General features: G+C 44.1%; 1 protein-coding gene across 1 annotated transcript in view; it reads right to left on the bottom strand.

Moving 5' to 3' along the window:
- Positions 1 to 18,109, bottom strand: part of LOC126236295 (sodium-dependent nutrient amino acid transporter 1-like) — a 244,857-nt gene extending 226,748 nt beyond the window's left edge. The window contains exon 1 of the mRNA XM_049945487.1: positions 18,001 to 18,109. The gene's annotated coding sequence lies outside the window, so the exon portion shown is untranslated. The remainder of the gene's footprint in view (positions 1 to 18,000) is intronic.
- Between the last annotated feature and the right edge of the window lie 6,401 nt (positions 18,110 to 24,510).

Raw genomic sequence — 24,510 nt, forward strand, 5'->3', positions numbered from 1 at the left:
GCCTCGGACATGGATGTGTGTGATGTCCTTACGTTAGTTAGGTTTAAGTAGTTCTAAATTCTAGGGGACTGATGACCTTAGAAGTTAAGTCCCATAGTGCTCAGAACCATTTGAACCGTCCGTACGCAGTCTTTTGAGGAGACTTCGACGTCTTTCTTTGCCTGTCAGCTTATATTCTTTTCTTATTTCCTCTCAAATTCTCATAAATCAAAAAAACCCATCACCTCTGTTCTGCTCTCCTCTGTGTATCTCTGATACCTTCTGCTGGCTCAGTGGTTCCACAAAGTCACCACTCCACCATGCACGCTAATACCTGAGTTACTTAACCCATTCATAACGGTATTCCTAAATAGGACACACAAGCATATTACAAAAAGATTTTTTGAAGAAGATCTTCATTTTCATAGTATCCTACCAATTAATCGATGCCTGACGCAGACATTGCTTATTTGTTAACATACTGACAACGGATTGTGAATCTAAAATATCTCCAGTTAAATCTGATCAACCGTAAACAGCTGACAAATGCTTTTTATGCAATGGGCTTTAAGAATGAGCATGAAGTCACTTACAGAGTACTGTACAGTGAACAGATGGGCAGCCGATAGCTAACAGCATGCACACTATGCCCAATGAAGAACTATAAAGCCGCTGGATTAGATGATTTGAGGACGGAACAAATAAAAATGTTTGGACCAGCAACCAAGAAGTGGGTCCTAGATTGCGTCTCTAGATTGAAAATACCAAAGATCTGAAGGAGAACCAAAGTTGTGGCCCTACTGAAACCTGGGAAACAGCCAACAGATGCAAAAGTTTCCGATCTATATCACTCCTATGCCATCTTCGGGTTTCCGCAAAGTGAGGTCGTGTTGTGGACAGATCGTGAATTCCTAAGCGACCAAACTGCTAGGGCCATCGATCGCTGGACTTACACACTACTTAAGCTTACTTATGCTAAGAACAACACACACACCCATGCCCGAGGGAGTACTCGAACCTCCAGCAGGAAGGGGACAGATCTTGAACCTGACACAACACATAGAAGTTGGATATGAACGTGGGCAGATCGCCGGGGTAGTTTTTGTTGATCTTACTGCTGCATATGACACCATCAATCACAGGAAACTGTTAACAAAGATCTATGACACCATGAAAGACTTCAACCTAACACAGTTTATGAGATGTCTGCTACAAAACAGATGTTTCTTTGTTGCTCTACAAAACAAGAGGAGCCGATGGAGGACACAGAGAAATTGTATCCACCCAACGAAGTGTGCTAGCCCCACTGTTGTATAATATTTACACTGACGACCTGCCAGTGCGTCCTGTCACAAGATCGTTCATTTACGCAGATGACACAGCACTTGCTCTGCAAGGTAGACTTTTGAGGAGGTGGAAGGAAAATTAACAACATGTCTTGAGACGCTACCTGACTATTACGATACCAACTAGCTGAAGCCAAACCCTTCACAAACTCAAGTCTGTGCATTCCAGTTACGGAACAGAGAACTGTGAATAACCTGAAGATGTCAACAGCTAACCCATTGTGACACCCCAAAATATCTTGGAGTAAGGTTGGACCGTTCCCTCGCCTTCAAAGACCACTCCAAATATACAAAAATGAAAGTCTGTGCTAGGAATAACATTATTAGGAAACTGACCGACACCAACTGGGGAGCACATCCACATGTACTCCGCACATCTGCCCTTTCTTTGTGCTTCTCCGCTGCTGAATATGCAGCACCTGTATGGCAGAACACCAGCCATGCCAAACAGGTAAATATTGCTCTAAATGAAACAGGACGAACTGTAACCGGCTGCTTGCGGGCAACCCCTGTTAACAAAATCTACTACCTCATGGGCGTAGAAGGAGAATGGCAGCTGAAATAGAAAGAAAGAAGCAGGAGAAGGACCAAAAGCACCCCCCTGTTTGGAAGAGGACTTCAACCAATTGAGAAAAAGTTTCCTCCAGACAACGCAACCAATTAGAACATCTGAAAACCGTAGGATACAACTCTGGCATAGCTCACCATCAGAGAAATATCAAGACAACCCCAAAGAAGTTGCTGCAGGTCTTCACCTTCCATATGGGACATGGAAGATCGTCAACAGACTGAGAACTGGAGTGTCTCGGTGTAAGGTAAACATTAAGAAATGGGAATACATCTCAGGGGACGAACTACGTGAGTGCGGTGAACCTCAAGACCACCAGCACCTATTCAACTGCAGGAAACTATCAGAACCTGTTTCCATGGACGATCTGGTTGTCGCCAATGATAAGGTAATCCGTGCAGCGGAATTCTGGGCAGCACATGGAATGTAAAGATACACATAAACTTTGTAAGCCTTCAAAAAAAGTTTTGCATCACCCCAGTTCCCAGAACTCCTGAATATAGACGTCTACTGTGGATATTGTATCATAGAGACAGTCCCTTTGACTGTTCAGAGATGTCATTAAACCCGCCTAAAGACGCATGAGCAGCGCCTATTAGACGGAGGGATCCCACAGTCGATCTGTTCCAGTCATTCCACGAGGAACGAGGCACACGGCTCGTTTTGTCTGTAGTTCACCAACGCCTAGATGGTCAATACCGCGGTTCAATGACGTCCGCATTGCTACTTTGTGCCAGGAAGGGCCCTCGACAAGGGGAGTGTCCAGGCGTCTCTGAGTGAACCAAAGCGATGTTGTTCGGACATGGAGGAGATACAGAGAGACAGGAACTATCGACGACATGCCTCGCTCAGGCCGCCCAAGGGCTATTAATGTAGTGGATGACCGCTACCTACGGATTATGGCTCGAAGGAACCCTGACAGTAAGGCCTCCATGTCAAATAATGCTTTTCGTGCCGCCACAGGACGTCGTGTGACGGCTCAAACTGTGCGCAAACGACTGCATGATGCGCAACTTCACTCACGATGTCCATGGTGAGGTCCATATTTTCAACCACGACACCATACAGTGTGGTACAGATGGGCCAACAACATGCCGAATGGACCGCTAAGGATTGACATCACGTTCCCTCTTCACCGATGAGTGTCACATATGCCTTCAACCAGACAATCGTCGGAGTCGTGTTTGGAGGCAACCCGGCCAGACTGAAGGCCTAAGACACACTGTCCAGTAAGTGCAACAAGATGGAGGTTCCCTGCTGTTTTGTGGTGGCATTATGTGGGGCCGACGTACGCCGCTCGTGGTCTTGTAATGCGCCGTAACGGCTGTACGATACGTGAATGCATCCTCCGACCTATAGTGCAACCATATCGGCAGCATACTGGCGAGGCATTCGTCTTCATCGACAACTATTCGCGCCCCCATCGTGCACATCTTGTGAATGACTTCCTTCAGGATAACGACATCGCTCGACTAGAGAGGACAGCATGTTCTTCAGACATGGACCCTATCGAACATGCCTGAGATAGATTGAAAAGGATTGTTTATGGACGACGTGACCCACCAACCACTATGAAGTATCTACGCCGAATCGTCTTTGAGGAGTGGGACAATCTGGACCAACAGTGCCTTGATGAACTTGTGGATGGTATGCCACGACGAATATAGGCATGCATCAGTGCAAGAGGACTTGCTACTGGGTATTAGAAGTACCGGTGTGTACAGCAATCTGGACCACCACCTCTGAAGGTCTCGCTGTATGGTGGTACAACATGCAATGTGTGTTTTCATGAGCAATAAAAAGGGCGGAAATGATGTTTATGTTGAACTCTATTCCAATTTTCTTTTCAGGTTCCGGAACTCTCGGAACCGAGGTAAGGCAAAACTTTTTTGATGTATGTTGATGGCATCGGTCTCAGCCGTTTTGTGCTGGCATTGAACGAGAGAGTGACTTGTAGAATAATGGCTCTTCGATCAGGTGTTGTAGGCAGGGTTAATCTTGATGAGAACAAAGTCTTTCGCGACGGCACTGTTGTATAAAACATCTTCGAACTTCTTGCCGCGTCAGTTCAGGGTAAACCGTCGAGTTGCTCCTGACGAAGACGATGGTGGAAATCGTCGATTGATCGGGGTTTTACCCTGAACTGACGCGGCAAGAAGGCCGAGAATATTTTATACAGGCTTAACTTTGCTGATCAAGACAGAGAATTTGGTCATGGCAGTGGTGGTGGTAAGTTCCTATGGTACCAAACTGTTGAGGTCATCGGTCCCTAGGCTTACACACTACTTAATCTAATTCAAACTAACTTAAGCTAAGGACAACACACACACACACACACACTCCTGCCCGAGGGAGTACTCGAACCCCCGCCGGGGGAAGCCGCGCGAACCGTGGTAAGACGACTCAAACCACAGCTCCCGCGCGCAGCTTGGTCACAGCAATACCGTCTATATTGAGGTAGCCATGTAAGATATCTGAACTGTTACAGAGGTAGAATATTCTGTGTGCCACGAGCAACACCGAATTATTCTATTCACCAAGGTTTCAAAAGCTCTATATCTTCGACTTGGACTATATTCCCTTTTTCCTACATAAAATCAGCCGAACCAGGAATCATTATATTGTCACTTCCAGTAGCGCTGAAGATGGAAGTGGGAATGCTGTTCACTATTTGATGGATTTGTGTTTGATTAATTTCTTCATTAGCAAGTAAAAGTTTGCAGCCGAGAGAAGTTAAATGAAATTTCTGGATTATCACAATTCTTCTGACATCTGACCTACGAGACTTCATAGTTCTCTGACGTTCATGAACTGAAATCTAGTGTTTTCTCGATGACAACACGAGTCTGAAACTAGCCTACAACCGGCGTGAATGACACGGGAGACCATGCAAGTTTTGTCTTCCTCTACAAGGTAATCTGATGACGTGCTTCCAGTGTATTTGGATAAAATTTAAATTTTTGAAGAGGTTCTTGTTGTCTTGAGACAACGTTCTTAATAATTTACGAAACCTTGCTGCTCGTCTATGACATAGATCAAGCTGTCATTTGGTATTTGTCCATTACATTAACCTATTTTATAGAAAACTAACGACCCACCACTTCTTTGCACAGGTGGCACGATATCTACAGCCAGACTACTTGTGTGGCATAGTGGTAATTTTGTTGACATGGCCATTGCGTAGACCTATTATAAAAAATTCGATTAAAACTCAGAGAATAATGTTAGGTACCTGATTATCATCGTTTTGATATAACTCAAATGATTTAGCAGGCAGCGCAGGAAGTTCTCATGAGTAACCAATGGTATTTGTTCCATAATGAATTAGCGTTTGGCCGGCCGGTGTGGCCGTGCAGTTCTAAGCGCTTCAGTCCGGAACCGCGTGACAGCTACGGTCGCAGGTTCGAATCCTGCCTCGGGCGAGGATGTGTGTGATGTCCTTAGGTTAGTTAGGATTAAGTATTTCTAAGTTCTAGGGGACTGATGACCTCAGCAGTCAAGTCCCATAGTGCTCAGAGCCATTTGAATTAGCGTTCGGCATGACATCCCTTGACAACGACGGGAGATGCAAGCTACTCCGCTGCCCGGCCCGGCGACTGCAACACCATTTTGGCATCAGTTGCGTTAACTTTGCAGCAGCCTGGTTGCAGTATCAGTATGGCTGTCCGACAGACCACAACTGAGTCCGGCGAAAGCCTTGTCCAGTTACTGGCTGCGCGACTCGAGTGACAGTCCAGTGTGAGCTACATTTTCTACTTGGCCTTTATCGCATTTCCCTACATAACATGGCACTGCCAGGAAATTTCACTAGGAGACGCTCTCCCCCAAGAAACATTGGTATGAAGTATAGTCTAACATGAAACGATGGTACGGAGCACCTCTGCTATCCACCATTCAATACGAATCATCCCTTGCAACTACAAAGCACCGTCTGCCACACAACATTGATACGAGGGAGGAGCGGCAGCAGCCCCAGGCCGTAAGTGTCACAGTGATTCCAAGGAGCTGTGCCATTTATCACTAGATGAAAATGGCATCATTTTCACAGCGACAGGTAACTTTAATTCACTGTAGTTCAGCAATTTTGTAGAAACATTTATAAGCTGCACATCCAAACCTTCCTGTTAAATCAATATATTTATTACTGAAAACCGTACACAAAATCGCTACAGTTGCTCCTGACTTTACCCTGAACATACACACAGAAACGTGGCAGGCGACTTAAGTTTATATATGTATGCGAGATCGAAGTTAGATACATAGATAGATGGAAGATAGAAAGCACAATTTCATAGACGATGAATGATTTTGAAAAGCCACTTCTTGGACAGTTAAGTAATGAAATTGAAGTATAAAAAATTTCCATAGTACTAGGTAACTAACAAGGGAACCTCCCCATCGCACCCCCCTCAGATTTAGTTATAAGTTGGCACAGTGGATAGGCCTTGATAAACTGAGCACAGATCAATTGAGAAAACAGGAAGAAGTTGTGTGGAACTGTGAAAAAATAAGCAAAATATACAAACTGAGTAGTCCATGGGCCACATAGGCAACATCATGGACAATGTGAGTTCTAGAGCGCTGTGGTCCCGTGGTAGCGTGAGGAGCTGCAGAACGAGAGGTCTTTGGTTCAAGTCTTCCCTCGAGTGAAAAGTTTACTTTCTTTATTTTTGCATAGTTATTATCTGTCCGTTCGTTCATTGACGTCTCTGTTCACTGTAATAAGTTTAGTGTCTGTGTTTTGCGACCGCATCGCAAAACCGTGCGATTAGTAGACAAAACGACGTGCCTCTCCAATGGGAACCGAAAACATTTGATGGCAAGGTCATAGGTCAACCGATTCCTCCACAGGAAAACACATCTGATATATTCTATACGACACTGGTGACGGCATGTGCGTCACATGACAGGAATATGTTGTCGACCCACCTAACTTGTACACTTGGCGAATGGGTAAAAATATTCTTCTACCTTGCCCGATTTAGGTTTTCTTGTAGATGTGATAATCACTCCCAAAAAAGTGATGAAAACATAAGAGTTTGTCACATAAACTGAAAATAAAAACATTAAATTTTGCACTCTATGGAAGATTTGAACCAAGGACCTTTCGTTCCGCAGATGCTCACGTTACCAGGAGACCACGGCGTTCCTATCTTCTCAGTAACCTTGATGTTGCCTATCTTCCCGTGAACTACTCAGTTTGTATATTTTGCTTATTTTTTCACAGTTCCGCACAACTTCTTCCTGTTTTCTCAATTGATCTGTGTTCAGTTTTTCAAGGCCTATCCACTGTGCCAACTTATAACTAAATCTGAGGGGGTTGCGATGGGGAGGTTCACTTGTAAGTCGATAATTTTATGTAATGCAGAAGCACAAAGATGAAACTTTCATCTAAATAGAACACAAAATTGTATTTTTACTGGACCATCCGTCACACCAGTCAGCAGCCTTGCCACAGTGGTCAAATTGTTTCTCGTGAGATCACCGAAGTTAAGTGCTGTCGGGCTCGGCTAGTGCTTGGATGGATGACCGTCCTGGTCTACCGAGGGCTGTTTTCAGGCGGGGTGCACTCAGTCGTCGTGAGGCCACTTGAGGAGCTACTTGACTGACAAGTAGCGGCTCCGGTCAGGAAACCTGACAACGGCCGGGAGAGCTGTCCGCTGACCACATGCGTCTCCACACCCGCAACCTGTGACGCGCATAGGGTGAGGATGACGTGCCGGTCGTCACTAACGCGGCGCCTGATCGGACGGAGTTATTTTTATCAGTCACACTACGCCACCAGCCGCACAAAATTACGTTACTTCACATTATTATTACCCGAAAAAGTAATGTGAGCCATGAATAATTGTTCTCTCGAGAATTTCGTAGTTTCAGAGATATGACTGTACTGGAGCCTACTCTGGTCCATTAAACCGGGAAAGATTATGCTGTAGTTTTTGTTTTCCGTAGGAGTGTGGTTCATACTTTAGTCCACCCAAGCTGATTTAGGGGTTATGTGGATTCGTGTCTTATTACAATCGAAAGATGTACACATTCTTGACACATGGACACGTCGGATCACTTTCCACGCCATTGTTCTCGCCGCCGGCAAGACATTAAACTCCAACCGTACACTACTGGCCATTAAAATTGCTACACCACGAAGATGACGTGCTACAGACGCGAAATTTAACCGACAGGAAGAAGATGCTGTGATATGCAAATGATTAGCTTTTCAGAGCATTCACACAAGGTTGGCCCCGGTGGCGACACCTACAACGTGCTGACATGAGGAAAGTTTCCAACCGATTTCTCATACACAAACAGCAGTTGACTTGCGTTGCTGGTGAAACGTTGTTGTGATGCCTCGTGTAAGGAGGAGAAATGCGTACCATCACGTTTCCGACTTTGATAAAGGTCGGATCGTAGCCTATCGCGATTGCGGTTTATCGTATCGCGACATTGCTGCTCGCCTTGGTCGAAATCCAATGACTGTTAGCAGAATATGGAATCGGTGGGTTCTGGAGGGTAATACGGAACACCATGCTTGATCCCAACGGCCTCGTATCACTAGCAGTCGAGATGACAGGTATCTTTTCCGCATGGCTATAACGAATCGTGCAGCCATGTCTCGTTCCCTGAGTCAACATATGGGGACGTTTGCAAGACAACATCCATCTGCACGAACAGTTCGACGACGTTTGCAGCAGCATGGACTATCAGCTCGGAGACCATGACTGCGGTTACCCTTGACACTGCATCACAGACAGGAGCGCCTGCGATGGTGTACTCAACGATGAACCTGGGTGCACGAATGGCAAAACGTCAGTTTTTCGCATGACTCCAGGTTTTGTTTACAGCATGATGATGGTCGCATCCGTGTTTGGCGACATCGCGGTGAAAGCACATTGAAAGCGTGTATTCGTCATCGCCATACTGGCGTATCACCCACCGTGATCTTATGGGGTGCCATTGGTTACAGGTCTCGGTCACCTCTCGATCGCATTGACGGCACTTTGAACAGTGGACGTTACATTTGAGATGTGTTACGACCCGTGGCTCTAACCCTCATTCGATCCCTGCGATACCCTACATTTCAGCAGGATAATGCACGACATGTTCCAGGTCCTGTACGGGCCTTTCTGGATACAGAAAATGTTCGACTCCTGCCCTGGCCAGCACATTCTCAAGATCTCTCAGCAACTGAAAACGTCTGGTCAATGGTGGCCAAGCAACTGACTCGTCTCAATACGCCAGTCACTACTCTGGATGAACTGTGGTATCGTGTTGAAGCTGCATGGGCAGCTGTACCTGTACAAGCCATCCAAGCTCTGTTTGACTCAATGCCCAGGCGTATCAAGGCCACCGAGCGAGGTGGCGCAGTGGTTAGCACACTAGACTCGCATTCGGGAGGACGACGGTTCAATCCCGTCTCCAGCCATCCTGATTTAGGTTTTCCGTGATTTCCCTAAATCGGTTCAGGCAAATGCCGGGATTGTTCCTTTGAAAGGGCACGGCCGATTTCCTTCCCAATCCTTCCCTAACATGAGCTTGCGCTCCGTCTCTAATGACCTCGTTGTCGACGGGACGTTAAACACTAACCACCACCACCACCGTATCAAGGCCGTTATTACTGCCAGAGTTGGTTGTTCTGGGTACTGTTTTCTCAGGATCTATGCACCCAAATTGCGTGAAAATGTAATCACATATCAGTTCTAGTATAATATATTTGTCCAATGAATACCCGTTTATGATCTGCATTTCTTCTTGGTGTAGCAATTTTAATGGCCAGTAGTGTAATATGCAGTGTGTCCACCCTTCGCCTTTATAACGGCTTGAACCTTGCTGGGGGTCTCTTTCAATGAGAAAGGTAGCTATGTGGGACACCAGGGTCGGGAGTGAGGTCAACGTTCTAACTCATCGTACAGATTTTCTACTGACTCCAGATCGAGACCCCGGGCAGGACCTTCCATTTCAGGAATGTAACTGTCCATAAACCGTTGTGTTATAGGTGCTGCTTTACGACAGGGCACTTTGACAAACTGATACAATCATCATCTCCGAATTGTATGCAGTACACAAGGCTGTGTTCATTTTCTTCAACATTTAATGTTTTCTTGAGCGCTTAAGAGGGCCACACCCTAGTCACGAGAAACACCGCCACACCGTAACACCACATCCTCCGCACTACACTGTTCGTGCTACACATTATGGCACGTAACGTTCATCAGGCATTCACCAAACTTGAACCATTCCAGCGGATTGCCACGGGATGTAGCGTGATTCATCACTCCAAATCATTCGTTTCCATGCATCTACTGCCCCTTGGCATCACTCTTCACACCACCTCAAGTGTCTCTTAGAACTGGCTACAGAAATGTGTGATTATGAGGAACTGCTCGGGCATCTTACCCCCTTCTTGCTAACCGCCTACGTACAGTCATTGTGCCAGATGGACGGCTGGTAACACTTTGGAACTCGCGAGTGATTTCATCTGATTTTTTTTTTTTATGTTTACACTTCATAATCACATCACCAGCTTGGGCAGCTTTAGAAGGCTGAAATGTACCTCGTGGATTTTTTGCTCTGTTGACATCCAATGACTAAGTGTCATTCGAAGTCGCTGAACTGTCGTGGCACAGCAATTCTGCTGTAACTGTTTCTCTACTGAAGACACCATACTGTCTGCCTCCTTTTATAATGGCGGTTCTGCTTCTAATGACGTCTAGTGGTTCATTCCAGAATTTCGTAATGGTCTCCGAACACTTTTGAACAGACAGTGTGTAGCTTAACAGGAATCTATCAAAATGACTTACAATGCTAGAAAGAGAAACATGACTTCCCTTATTTGTGAAAGGCAATTGCTTGACATTGCTGGACGGCGCCTTAAACGAGCATTACCGACTTATTAAATCCTAGGTAAAGTTTATTGACTCTGTTATCGGAACGGGCGAATCATTGTCTGTCTAAGACTGTTTTTCATGCGCATAGGAGTTAATCGACTCGTCTACGAGCCGATGGTCTCGTTAGGTCAGGGGCAGACGATGTTGGAGGCAGAGGTGTTTACAGGCTAGAAATCTGTGTCTCCAGTAAAGCTGTAAAGAGCTCAAATGAGACCACTGGACACTATCGGACGAACAGCTAGCCACTTAAGCTCTTTCAGTTATTTCTTAGGATATTAACTGGCCCAAGCTGACAAAACATTGTCATGCATTGACGAAAGCGAAAGAGACCATCATATGTAATTCGTAAAGTTACCCTTACAACCTGCAACAAAACGAAATATTGAAAACAGTGCACGTCGTTAAATGTACAATACTTAGCTTACATATAATGTAATGGAGATTTCTTTTAGGCAAGGCTGTCTCTGTAGCATTAACAGTACGTAAACTCATATGGAATTGGTTCTTGGAGGGATAAATCATAGATTTAATCTTTCTAAATTTTTATAACTGAACTGGTAAAGATTAGATACTACGTTACTACATGCCTTTATTTTCCAACGTGTTGTTCATTTCTAACTGAACGACGAGTTGCATAGATGACGAGTAAGTTTCAAGTTTCTATCCAGCCCTCATCATTAACGTTTGTCACATTACCCCACACCAGTACAGGGGAATACCACAATGTTTCTTACAACAAACATCCACCCTTCTACCTCCCTTCATTTAGCCACATTCTCCACAACACGGTGGTAGTTAAAGATATAGTAAAGAAAATTTTATCGATTAGAGAGAATATCTCCGATATTCAAAGCGAGTGAAAAGTCACAGGAAGATCAAAAAATGATTCCAATGCACATAATTGCTCTTTTATGTACAAACGTTAAGTAGAAATTATACTGCAAAATATTCGCGTAGTTGACACCCGTAAATGAAACAGGCCTAAGCTTACTGTTAAAAAGTAACGTTAAACATGTACACACTTTCTGATTCTAAATGTCCGTCATCAGCTTTATAAAAGGTGAAGTCTGTTTCCAATACGGGGTAACTAAAGTGTTCATAGGAACTAGGTTCTGCGCGTAAATGAAAAAGTATACGAATTGCAAAAATGTCTGCCTCTAGGCTGGTTGGCGTCCAGTTCGTATAAACAATCAGCTCTGGAGATTTTACATAACATTCGTTGGCGCATTTGGTGCTTTTAGACGGGAGTAGACTCTGTGCTAAAACTAGATTTAATCCTTTTTTTTTTCATTTTCTTATATTTCAACATCCAAAAACTAAAAGCTACATCACCATGATTTTATTATGGTCGTATACACATGGACATTACCGATGGAGAATGGCAAATTGCCTCCTAAGGACCCTTCCAACGAGGGGAGCTAATGGTGATCGTATTGAAAACACATACAGGAATTTCTACAGGCAACACACATGATTTATACATATGGGTACTTGAAGCAATGGTGAACTTCTGGTGATTACATGCGTCGGCCGGCCGAAGTAGCCGTGCGGTTAAAGGCGCTGCAGTCTGGAACCGCAAGACCGCTACGGTCGCAGGTTCGAATCCTGCCTCGGGCATGGATGTTTGTGATGTCCTTAGGTTAGTTAGGTTTAACTAGTTCTAAGTTCTAGGGGACTAATGACCTCAGCAGTTGAGTCCCATAGTGCTCAGAGCCATTTGAACCATTTGAGCCATTACATGCGTCGTCAGCAAGGCGCAGGTGGTCACGCCGAGAGCAGTAAACTGCCGTTACAACCGACGGTGAGCGAAAGCGCAACACTGCTGTCAGTAGCGACACACACAGGTAATGTCTTGGTTTTACGGCTGCCAATACTGACACGAGAAGATAGTATGCTGTCAAACACGAGCGTGCTTTGAAACATTTTCCAACCTACATGCAGTCTACTTCCACAGAAGGCAATTAACTACTTCTTTTCCTTAAGACCAAGACCGAAGAGTAGCTACAACATACACGGTCCATTGACAACCGCCTATTTTCAGTATCAACCTGTAGTAACTACTCACAGACGGTAGGTGGCAGCACTAGCAGTGGAGGGTATGTACTGTAAAGATCGTCGCGGGGATGTACAACACAGTACAGTCGCTGTCGTAAAGTGGGAACGAAGCTGTTTGACTGGATGATCATTGGCTTTCGGGCCAAGGGCGGAAACGGGTAAGTTTGTAAACTGTTCGCGTGCCGCTATCGTTAAAGTGTACCATGGATGGCAAAACAGCGCTATGTAAAGCAGCGCCGGGGCAACTGCGATGCATAGGTGACGGGACTGAACGACAGCTGCGAAAATGTGTACAGGTGAATGACGTGCAACTGGTGAGCAACTAACCACCCACTGAACTAAGGGTGTACAACAGTCTCTCCTCAAGACCGTTATGGTCTGGGGAAGGTTTTCGTGGCATTCACGAGATCTCGTCATTCTGGAAGGCACAGTGGGACACCACAAGTATGCCGAAATCCTTGGGGCCATCCCCCAACCTACATGCAATCTGTTTTCTCCTGAGCCCGATACCATCTATCGACAGGACCATGCATCGTGTCACACAGCTCGTAGAGTACGCGCGTGGTTCGAAGAACACTAGGACGAGCTTACCGTACTCTTCTGACCACCAAACTCCCTGGATTTATGCCCAATCTAGAATCTGTGGGACCACCTCGATCCCCGAGAAACCTAACGCAGCTGGCCACTGCACTGGAGTGGGCACGACTGCGCATCCTGTCGGCAGCTTGCAGCACCTCCCCGCTTCAAAAGGGTGGTTATTCAGGCTTTTGACAGGTGGACACATTAATGCGAGGGACCGTGTAGTATGAGCAAATTCCTTTATTCGGAAGAATTGCACCTTCATTTTCTTTCCTTTTCCTTTGCAGGCAGAAATATTTATGAACTTCACTCTTCAAATTTTCTGTCTGTCGTCTCAACATACGTACTATACTCAAAATTCCTGAAAATACATCGTGTGTTAGGTATGTATACTTTCTTTTGGCGAAGCATAATAATGCAGGAATCGGAAAAGCGTAAAAGAAGTAACTCATAGGTTATACAGTTTCCTTCTTGTAGACTTCTGGATCGACCCATATTTTACGCTAACTTTAGACATCTAATACGTGCAACGTCCTCTCTATTTTGCTTTACATGCCCGAACCTCGGCTGGTGGCAAGTTTGAGCAGTTCCTGTTAACCTGCGCTACAGACATAACTGGCAAAGCCCGAGCAGCCCGACTAGTTACCAACGGTGAATACAAACGCTGCATGCAGGGCTACAGTCCATCTCTCTTGGAACAATCGTTGCTCGTGGGTGTACCACACGCTCATCACACAACCGGTAAAAATATTTCAGTATTTCATATCAAGTTTTTGTTTAGAGAAAATCGGAAAGTCGAAGAACGATAATAATGAAGTATTCAGAGCTGCAAATGGAATAGATATAAAGTACCTTGTGGCCGAAGCGAAGAACGTAATAAGCATCCGGGGCATTTGTAGAGCACTTTAAGCAAAAGAGTAAATTTCTTATTCTCTAATGTAATCCTAGGACAAAGGAGGCATTTCCGTGGAGAACAGCGTTACGTGTGAATCTGAAGCATGGACAAGGTAGAAACCGGAAAGAAAAGTATTCTGGATGGATCTGATTAAAAAAAGAAAAAAATGAGAGTGAGAGGGAGAAACAGATGAAATCGATGAAATTGCACAAAACTCCACGTTCTGATGGAATCCCTGTCAGAGACTGTATTGAATTTGGGGCTGAGTTATCTCCTCTGTTAACCATAATCTAATGGAGATCTCTCAAACAAAATACCATGCCCAGAGCTGAAAGAAACCATAGGTCACACCTGTCTACGAGAGGATTGTCAGAAGTGATCCACAAGACTACCATGCAAGAACCCTGACATCCATCTGTTGATGAATCTTTGTACAAATTCCCAATTCAAACGTAATGGGATATCTCGAGCAGAATAACCTCCTCCGTACCAACCAATATGAATTCCGAAAACATGGATCACGTAAAACCCAACTCGCACTTTTCTCACATGAAATTCTGAGAACCATGGATTAAGACAGTCAGGTGCAGCATTTCTTGAATTCCAAAAATCATTTAAGATAGTTATGCACCTTCGCTTATTATGGAAATACTATCGTATGGGATAATAAGCGACTTTGTGACTGGCTTGAGGATTTTTTGATAGTAAGAACACAGCGCGTTATCTTGGATGAAGAGTCATAGAGAGATAAAGAAGTAACTTCAGGTGTGCCCCAGGAAAGTGTGTTGGGACCCTTGCTGGTCACGCTATGTGTTAATGAACTTGCAGACAATATTACTAGCAACCTAAGACATTTCGCTGATGATGCGCTTATCTTTAATGAACTTCTATTTGAAAAAAAAGATGCAAAAATATTCATTCTGATCTTGTTAAAATTTCAAAGAGGTGCTAAGTTTGGGAAATTACTTCGACAGTTCAAAAACATAAAATTGTGCAGTTCAAAAACGAATACACTTAGTCTCCTATGCCTATAATATAAACGACGCATCTGAAGTACCTAGGTGTAATAATTAGTAGGGATATGAAAATGAACGATTAGAGTATTACGGAAATGCTGTCGTTCAGCAAAGGATATTGCTTATGAAACAGTCGTGAGACCCATTTAAGAGCACTGCTCAAGTCTAGGGACTCATCCCAAATAGGGCTAACAGGGGATATTGCAAGTATACAGAGAAGGGCTGCAGGTATGGTCACAGGTTTCTTTGACTCATCGGAGAGTGTCATGAAGATAGTGAAAAAACTGAACTATTGACCTGACAGACGGAGTAAGATGACGCAAACTTTCCCGAAAAAGGCTACTTACATAGTTTCAAGACCCAGCTTCAAGTGATTAATCTAGGGAAATACTACAAGCCGTAGGTATCGCTCTCGCACGGGTCGCAAGAACAACACTGAACTCATCGCAGCGCGCACAGAGGCGTTTGAGCAATTAGTCTTCCAGCGGTCAGTACATAGATGGAACGGGAAGATGTCCTAATAACTTGCATAGTTGGAAGTACCCTCTGCCATGCGCTTCATAATGGTTTTTGAAGAGTCAATTGTTTCCACTACTCTGTTGACAGATCTAGAAAAGCTAACTTCTTGGAACCTTACATTTGCTGGCTGTAATGACATGGATCCTGACGCTTCTTGAAGCACTTAAACAGTAACACCAAACGAGCAACGAGAATCTATCAGATGTCAACGATACTTCTGCAACAAGGGTTTATTCCTCCACGCTGCTCGCAATGCAGTCTTCTTTCCGCCCTATGCTTAATTTGATGAACCAGCAAAGTTCACACGAATTATTACTCTCCAGAGTCTACGGTGTGAAATAATCAAAGGAAAGCTTATTGCTAAGAGATTAGAGGTATTTTTTCCATATTATACTTCCTTGTGCCTCACATTGACAGACTGAAGAACCTGTTAATGGTCTGCATGTAACCACTTGAGAAATATTTTCAAGAATTATGTGCACTGACAAACTGCCTATTGGCTTCTGTCTCGGGTTCTTCGGCCGACGTTCATCTAATGATTTTTCTGACGTTTCGCCAGCACGAGTGGCTGGCATTGTCAAAGCTTCACCCTCCATTGCCGGTGGTGAAGCTTTGACAATGCCAGCCACTCGTGCTGGCGAAACGTCAGAAAAATCATTAGATGAACGTCGGCCGAAGAACCCGAGACAGAAGCCAATAGGCAGTTTGTCAACAAGTGGCCACGAAAGCCTTAACAATTTTGTATTATGTGCACTGTTTGATCAATTAACGTGGTCATAGTGTGATCGGTGGACTACCACTAACCAACACCTACTAACCAAAATGACGCAAACTGAACAAAAGGTGGAACGAGAAGTGAATCAGCTTTATTGACACTTGATTAAGTTTGTATATTTGCAAAGTCCTGTGAAAATTTGGAAATGCAGAAATGCAGAAACAAGGTACCTCAAGAGTACATCGCTTTAAGTTTATATTTCTGTTTCTAGCATTCATTGTTGCTAATATAGTCGCTATGAACTGAAAAATATGACTCACAAACAAAAACCCAACAACTGTGCGGGCATGGATGTGTGTGATGTCCTTAGGTTAGTTAGGTTTAATTAGTTCTAAGTTCTAGGCGACTGATGACCTCAGAAGTTGGGTCGCATAGTGCTCAGAGCCATTTGAACCATTTTTGAACAACTGTGTCGTAGAACAAGTGTGTGACACTCAAAGATATTTAAACTGATCACATACAGACGCGGAAGATCAAAGCAACTAACACAGATGTCACTATTTAATTTTATGATATGCAAGCTAATATTGTGCAAATTCATTAGAGACATTACGTGATTTCTCTGTAGTCTAGATTTGAAGCAGTGTCATAAATACACCTCCGCAGCTTCGGAAATTCGTTTATACAGTAAAAAGTTTTCAGTTGATGAGTTGTTAGAAGAATTTATGCGCAAATGACCGTGTATATTTTCTATCTGAACGTAATTTTCTTGCTAGAAGCGAGATTCACTACTGTATTAACAATTCTGGAAGATATCTATAACAGTAATGTGACGTATCTTACCCGTTCACATGCAACACAAAATAATTACAAAAATATTGTACCGTAGAAAAAGTTAATAAGGAAATGAGAATGGCTGAAAGTGTCAGTCACCAATTTACCTTTACTTTTGATTGTGTCTGTAATCTGTACGATTTCAAGCCTAAACCACCTATCAAAAGTTATGACATTTGTATATTGACTGACGCACTCTGTTATTTCCATTTACTCGATTATATGATCACGGATCTTACAGCCTCCAGCCACAGGCTTACGAAAATAAATTTGCTTAATTTTGACGTCCAGTATTCAAAATTTTACAAATTCATCACGTACGTGAAATAGCTCCGTTCTAATTGTAAATCGCAACTGCTTTTCAAATATAAATTACAAACAGATACACAGTTGAAACTCGTCACATGCAATATGTATATCGCACTCGAACAACACAACGCAAAGACAAGACTCAGATACATATCTATTTACCCTATCACAAGTTTCGCACTCGCACGACACATCTTAGCGACAGATAACTGATCACCCCACTGCTGGTTTTAATGCGAAACTCCGGGGTGACTGCTGCGGCAGAAACAGCGTCGTTGCTAGGAGACGGCGGCGACTCACCTGGAGGAGCCGGCAGGTGTCTGCGAGCGGCGCTCTCCCAGGGGCTGCGGCTGCAGACTGACTGACTGGCGACACGGCGGTGGTTGTCGAGCCACTGTGGCCTCCACTCCGCGGGAGCGGGAGGCTATAAGACGGCCGCCGGCTCTGGGGACGGCATAGGGCGCGCAGGTGGGAGCGGATGACGCACGGGCCGCGGTGGGCCGCACGTGACTCTGCTCCGCGAAAAGCACTGCTCTGCGGGAAGATGTATGGAAGAGCCTTGGCAGCTGCAAGCCCTCTTCCGAGTTTTACCTCGAGGAAGACGTAACAAACGCGTGGCTCAAGCTCCACTACACCTCTCCCTTCCTTTGTGATTTAAAGAGAAGCTCCCAAAATAATAGTGAGAAGAACCATCCACGGCTTCCGTTCGAATGATTTTCTACGTCTACATCTACATTTATACTCCGCAAGCCACCCAACAGTGTGTGGCGGAGGGCACTTTACGTGCCACTGTCATTACCTCCCTTTCCTTTTCCAGTCGCGTATGGTTCGCGGGAAGAACGACTGCCGGAAATCCTCCGTGCGAGCTCGAATCTCTCTAATTTTACATTAGTGATCTCCTCTGGATGTATAAGTAGGGGGAAGCAATATATTCGATACCTCATCCACAAACGCACCCTCTCGAAACCTGGACGGCAAGCTACACGGCGATGCAGAGCGCTTCTTTTGCAGAGAATCGTCGAGAAAAGAGTTATATGGAAAACACTAACAAGAAAAACGGCCAGGGTGGTAGGACATTTGTTAAGACATCACTGAATTACCGTCATGGTACTAGAGGGAGCTGTAGAGGGTAAAAAGTGTAGAGGAAGACAGAGATTGGAATACATGCAGCAAAGGGACAATGAATATCTCCTACTTAAGTTGAATATCACATCAGGAAGGTATAAGGTACTAGCACAATATTTAACATAACAAAATAGCTGATATCATTCAGCTTTCAGATAGTGTTTTATAACAACATTTACTCTTTTCTGGCGATAGAAACTTTTCTCGGGAAGCTGTATGTATGTGATAACAGATCGAAGCAGGCCAATAACTACGTTTTGCTGCACCATTTTAGTAGAGTCTCCAGTAGACGGCTAGTTAGTATCAAAGGAAAATTTAATCACCAAATTCATTCTTATTGTCACAACAAACCTTACTTCGTTGCTTACATTCACAAGGAGTTAAAACACAAAACTGTTGAGAAGTTATACCTTGCGCAGCAAAACAAATGACACTGGTGCAATTCTTGTGAGTCAAACAGTATGTGGTTTTAAGGCATCGGTAATAAATTGTGCATAGAAAGTGTATGATTTCATCTCCGTTCACCCTGATGTACACAGTGCAACGTACGGCCAGATCGTCTAAGCCACTCTGACGTGACATCCGTGTCGTTGAAGAATTATAAACCCGTTCTCAGATCAAAATCAGGAACGTTGTAGATTAGTAGACGGTTATACCGTTGAAGCTGTTTTACTCTACGATCTGCACGGATAACGACGTCAACAGTTTCATTTAATTTCATAACGCTATTAAAGTATCGCGAAGGCAAGTTATGTTTCGCATTACGTAAGACTGTCAAATGTAGGTCAAACGTACTGCAGTGTGACCCAATAATGCTACAAATGCGTTAATGTGTAGTGACGTGTGTGAGGCAGGTAGGAGAAGCATTAAAATGAAGGGTTTGCAACCGCAAAAAAATTCTCTTATCTTAAATGATTTTTCACGCTATTTAATTTTCGCCAACGAAAGATTCACAGCTTATTAATTAATCAAATTACAATGAAATCCAGACCATAAGCTGCTTACAGGCGGTGATCTGTATCAACGGGGACAGTTGAAAATGTGCCCCCGACTGAGATTTGAACCTTGGCCTCCTGCTCATAGGGCAGACGCTCTATCCAACTGAGCCATCGAGGACACAGAGCCTCATGCTACTGTAGGGACTTATCTCTGCCACGCTCCTGGACAGCAAGCTACACCGCGATGCAGAGCGCCTCTCTTGCAGAGTCTGCCACTTGAGTTTGCTAAACATCTCCGTAACGCTATCACGCTTACCAAATAACCCTCTGACGAAACGCGCCGCTCTTCTTTGGATCTTCTCTATCTCCTCTGTCAACCCGATCTGGTACCGATCCCACACTGATGAGCGATACTCAAGTATAGGTCGAACGAGTGTTTTGTAAGCCACCTCATTTGTTGGCCTATTTATGAGCATTTTATTCAATTGATTAACACACTAAAAAAATATCAGAGGAATAGTTGGAAATGGAAGACCTGACAAAAGAAAAATGAAACACACAGAAGGGGAGGAGGAAACTAAATGAAACTTTACGCGGTAGGGTGGTATGTGATGTTATTTCAGTCATCACAGGGGCTCACTTATTCGCTTGCCTTTGTACGTCCTCTGGTCTGGGTGCATGCTCTGATTTGGTTTGTAGGGGTGTCCAAAACTTTGTATCTTCTTTTTAGGCAAGTGTTGTAACTGGGTTTTCATCACCTGGGTACTAGGAATGGGGCGCAGTTCACGTCCAGACTGGTCTCACACATGTTCTATTGGAGACAGGCTCGGGGCCTCTTGCTGGCCACATGAGTGCCTCAAAACCGCGCAGACAGAATTTTTCGGAACTTTGTCGTAAGGAAAAACAGCAAAATTATGTTACAGTACTGATCAACTGTATGTTATGTACTTCGTTTGGTGGCCGGTTTCTGTCTTTTATAAGACATAATCAGACCATTTTTTACTATTTGGCATGTTCCACACTCCTCCAGAGCAGCCTGCTCCACACCACCGTCTCCTGCTCTCACCAATCAGTAAAAACTGGTCTAATGAAGGCTTTTTAAAAGACCAAACTCGGCCACCAAACGATATACACAACATGCATAGTATCAACCCTGTTTTATTGAAATAATGTTAATAATATGCAGACAGTTCATACGCAGAAGTGCCATGAGTGTCCGAGCATTGTCCTGTTGAAAAATGGCGTTACGACACTGTCGTATGAGATGTAATACATGAACACGCAAGATATCTGTGACATGAAGTTGTGCCGTCAGAGTTCCCACAGTCACTATCTTCCGTTATCTGAAGCCACATCCGATAGCTCTCCACGTCGTGGCATCAGGAGTAACACCGCTGTGCTCTCTAGAACTTTGAAAGAATGGGACCACTCCCAAGATCCTCAATATATTCACCGACGACAGTCATTCGGGGTAGTGCAGAACTGAATTCATCGCTAAACACACTGCTACGGCATTCATCAGCAGTCCATGCTTCCCAGTCACGGCACCAATCCAGGCTCAGCCGTTTGTGTTGTAGTGTTGACGGCGACCTACGCATGGGACGTAATTCCGTAGTCTGGATGCTCATAGTCTCCGACCAGTGACGTGGGGTGACTCTCAATGTTTCAGGAAGTAAATTACTCGTTCTCTGTTGGCAGGGGCAGATCTGAAGTTACGACGCGCTTGGTGTACAACACGACTATCATGTCTTGTGGGGGTCAGACGCGGTCGACCGCAAACTTGACTACGAGTAGGCCTGCCATCTCGTCCCCAAAGACTCTGTGATTGGGCCGCTGTCAAATCCGAGTAGCTTACAAATCTGTATGTTCCACTATTATACCAACTGGTCAAAAAGAGACCGACAGTGAGGCCCCTTTCAAAACTGGCAGGCGCCGATAAACATGCCTCTCGTGAGTACGCTCCATCTCCGCGTCATCACAGGTATCACTCAACATATGACGCTGTTCACGCCCCATGCATATATCAACTGTAAATACTGGGGGGAGGGGGACGACGACTTGGAGGGATCCTTTGCCATTTCATTACGTGTGTCTCTATGTCGCGCTGCTGCATGCTTACGCCACAGGAGGGAGCCAAAAAGGAGGGATTAAAAACCCAAAACATCCGTTTCTCCTCCGTATCACGTTCAAATTTCGTCGAATTGTTTTGAACGGTCCCTATAATTCAGTCCTGCATACCGAGGCAAAACTTGCTGCCACGCTACACTCCGAAGCGGTGATATCACGTTCAATGGAGTAGTAGCGCCGCGCGAGATTGGCCGAGCGGTCTAGGGCGCTGCAGTATTGGACTGTGCGGCTGGTCCCGGCGGAGGTTCGAGTCCTCCCTCTGGCATGGGTGTGTATGTTTGTCCTTAGGATAATTTAGGTTAAGTAGTGTGTAAGCTTAGGGACTGATGACCTTAGCAGATAAGTCCCATAAGATTTCACACACATTTTAACATTTTTTTTGGACTTGTAGCCCCCTGCGGTGTCCTTAAAAAAGCGTTAAATCGTTCAGGGGGGTGTCAGCGGCGGCAAAATTTGTAAATAATACGTCCTGTTGTACATCACACTGCAGACTATTGTTCTTGAGTGCGAAATGTGTGAAAATTAACGCCCCTACGCTATCGATTCTGAGCGATTGTGTGTCTGAAATGTTTTCCTCGACCACCCATAAGAAAACCACGTGATTTCAGCGCTGGGCGTCACAATTCTGACCTCCATCGCAGAGGCACCAAACGAAGAGGTGAAAAGTAGTTAAGATGGGGAGTAACTACTTTCCCATCGTGTGACAAGTCGACGGTGGTTTTGGGCAGAATCGTGGTGAAATTTGGTCCCAATGTGACGTCATTAAACCACCTTACACTTCAAATGAACTTCTGTGCTCTGGCCTTTCAGTCGCCTGTGTCGACACCTTGCTGTTTGTAACCGTCGCCTAGCTTGAGCGTGACGTTGCAGAGCTCCACGGTTTTTGCAGCATTACAGAGGAAACCTGTAGACGCCTTTCAGTCAAATTTTAAACACCTATGCCGCAATGGAAGACAATTACATTCTTTCAAAGAAATGACGTTTTAACTGTGTCGCGCTGTGTATATGTGGCCACCACGACAATAGTAGAATATATTCTGGCGGAATTTGCAGTAACGTATTTAATGGAATAAAAGCATTCAAAATATACCGGGAAACTTTGTTAGCGGTATGCAAGAGTGGAAAAAAAGCGAACATACTGATGGCGCCATGAAAGGAAATAATGACGATTATTATCTCAAGTAAGAAAACTGATGCCATTAAAGCGAGAGTCGAGATTAATAAGCGTGTACAGTATCAACGAATACAGTGCGACTGAGAAGTATAAGAAACATTAATGACAGACTCTTCAAGCCACACTACTTATTTCAGGTAAATGCAAAGTAGATGATCAGTGACATTCTCTGATGGAAGAACGTCAAAGCTAAATTACATATCAACGCAAACATGTATTATTGTTTTGCACGATTACTTTCTGCAGGACTTGCATTTGTGTGGTGACTGCCAGCGATTGTGAACAGTCTACTCTGTCATCGTAGCAATAAGACGGGCAGTGGTTATGTAATGGTATACGTGTTCACGGCATCCACGTCGGGGAGTCTCACAGCCACGCAAAAAAGGAAAGATAATTGCTGGCAGCTACGAAAACATGTTGAGCCTTGTTTCATGTGTGAAAATGCTTCTTACAAGGTGATAACGCTTCCATAAAAACGGCTGACGGTTGTCCATGTTAGTTTCAAGAGCGTGGAGTTCTTAGGAAGCTGGAAACGTCGATTAGAATATTGTATGGTTGAATTACCATTTTTCAGTATACCGTACAGGAGTAGTCCATCTGTTTTTGCGGTGAGAGGTACAAAATATCAACAACAGTCGTTAAGACTTTATATGCAGCAGTCCTACTTGGGTGAACGTGTGTGTGTGTGTGAGTGTGAGTGAGAGATAGAGAGAGGGAGGGTTGCTTATTAAAGAATTCGACTGCAAATCGCCTTACAAGAACCACAGTAATAATGCCATCGTAAAACACCGAATGAGTCAACCAAGTGCAAGCATATGCACAAATATACAGGGACTGCTTGCATGGAAGTGAATGACAAATTACTGTCTTTGAAGCGTTAACAGTCCTAGGTATATTGTTATATAACTAAACAGTCCAGTGTCACATAGCGTCATATTGCTGTAGAAAAAAACATTCGTTGAAAACAATATCAAATAAGCTAAAAAAATTAAAGTTCGATTTCTTTGGATATTGCTTACAGGGATGACGTGTGTTTACAGAGCATGAAATACATTAACACTCGTAATAATTGAAATTTGCATGTCTAAAAGAAAAATGTTAATTTTACTCATTATCAATGTGATATGAAGTGTCATAAACATTTTCAAATTGTAAGACTCTTCAGGTAGTTCACACAGCGTCTTTTCGGGTAGTAGTTATTACATATGAGATCAAGTTTAAGAAAGGTAAGATGACGGTATATCTGTGGAACGAAATATCGCTGAATGAGAATGTATGCCAGCATTTTGTGTGATACAAAATGTTTATATTTTTAGTGTCTTCCAAGTGTCGAATTATGCAATTAAGACAACGCTTTTCTTTCCGGAACTTACGTAATTCATTCTTTTTGTGCGTAGTACATGGATGTGCTATGTCTGTAAGTGTATAGTTCACAAATCGTAGTAG

The sequence above is a fragment of the Schistocerca nitens genome, chromosome 2 (genome assembly GCF_023898315.1).
Source record: "Schistocerca nitens isolate TAMUIC-IGC-003100 chromosome 2, iqSchNite1.1, whole genome shotgun sequence".
Classification (NCBI taxonomy): Eukaryota; Metazoa; Arthropoda; class Insecta; order Orthoptera; family Acrididae; genus Schistocerca; species Schistocerca nitens.